Source organism: Atta colombica, unplaced genomic scaffold, assembly GCF_001594045.1.
Source record: "Atta colombica isolate Treedump-2 unplaced genomic scaffold, Acol1.0 scaffold146, whole genome shotgun sequence".
In the NCBI taxonomy this organism is placed as follows: Eukaryota; Metazoa; Arthropoda; class Insecta; order Hymenoptera; family Formicidae; genus Atta; species Atta colombica.
Genome location: NW_017259235.1, coordinates 357,018 through 358,511, shown reverse-complemented (window position 1 = coordinate 358,511; position 1,494 = coordinate 357,018). Strand labels below are relative to the sequence as shown.

The 1,494-nt window shown below is 27.8% G+C and overlaps 1 pseudogene; it reads left to right on the top strand.

The window, feature by feature from the left end:
- The window catches only part of LOC108685089, a 6,568-nt pseudogene that overhangs the window by 4,902 nt on the left and 172 nt on the right, over positions 1-1,494 (top strand).

The following is a 1,494-nucleotide window of genomic DNA, read 5'->3' as shown; positions in this document are numbered from 1 at the left end:
ATATATATATATATAATTTATCAAGTCAATTATACAAAGATAACATTTTAGGAAAAATATCAGAATCTAGAAGCACAATTAGAAGTGAAAAACGAGAGAGAGTAAATAAAATATCTTGTTCGCAAGATTTATCTGATATTAGCGATACTGAAAAATCTGATACAATCTATAAAGAGACAGGTATAATTAATTTTATGAAACATTTATAAAAAAAGTAAACATGCTTGTGTGCTTACTCAGAAAAAAGAATGACATTATTATTATTATGCGTTTTAGGTTTCAACAGAGAATTTAGATGGAAATAAAAAATCATCGCCCAAGAAAAGAAAGACGGAAAGTAAAATAAAAGAAGAAATATTCGACGAGAATGCTTACCTATCGTGCGATGACAGTTTAGATGATAGAGGACGATGTCGATAAAGATCCAGATTGGAAAAATATGCCGCTTTATAATCGCATACAAAAATTACAGGTAAATTTGTATTACACAAACTATCTTAATTACAAATATCATATGTATCTTATTGATACTTGTTTGTTTCTATATCATTTTTGTCATTCAATTTTTGTTTCTAATAACGAGAGAATCTCGCAAAGTAAATTAAATTCTGATTTTAATGAAACTTTATACACATAGATTGCGGAAAAACGGGACTTTTAAGGGACATAAGGGACTAGCGCACAATCAAGGAATAGGAACAGGGACTAATAGCATCCGAAAATTCGATTTACTTACTAATTTTGAGTCGACACTTTATTCTTTTTAGCTGCATTTCTTGCACAATTTAGTTCTTCTTTTGTAGCTAAACAGAACAGACTATTAACTCGGAGTCGGGTCTAATTAATAAATCTAACATATTATAAGAATTTCAACCTGTTAGGAAACTGTATATTCCACAATGCATGATTTTCGAATAGTTGAAATTCGAATAGTCTTATTCTCTGTTCTCTGTTCCTTTGATTGCGCAGAGTTCTTAAGAGTGAAATTATCCCTTATTTGTTATGTTTAATTATTTTTTAAAAACATTATTAACGTGAATAAATAGAGATAATTAAAATTATTTAAAAAACATTGTTTTTTTTTAAATCTCTAATTTTTTGATCTCTGAGACATCATGAAACTCACATTTATCTATAAGAAGGTAATTTCATCCCTTAAAATCATTTTTTCGCTGCAACTGATATTTTTTTAATTCATCTTTTTATAACTAATATGTATATAAAGTTTCATTAAAAATCAGAATTTAATTAACACTTCACTCAGGGTCCCTTGTTGTATATACAAAACTACTAGTCTGTATAATTGCGTGAAATTGTATACACGTGGAATTTCAATACAGTTTAATTATTTTCTTTATTTAGACTAAATCGAAACTCTTAATTCAACAATTGATCTTTAATAAGGTAGAACCTAATAATGAGATAAAATGTGCTTGTAAAACAAAATGTGCTACGCGGATATGTACGTGTCGTAAAAATGTTGTTATCTGCAAC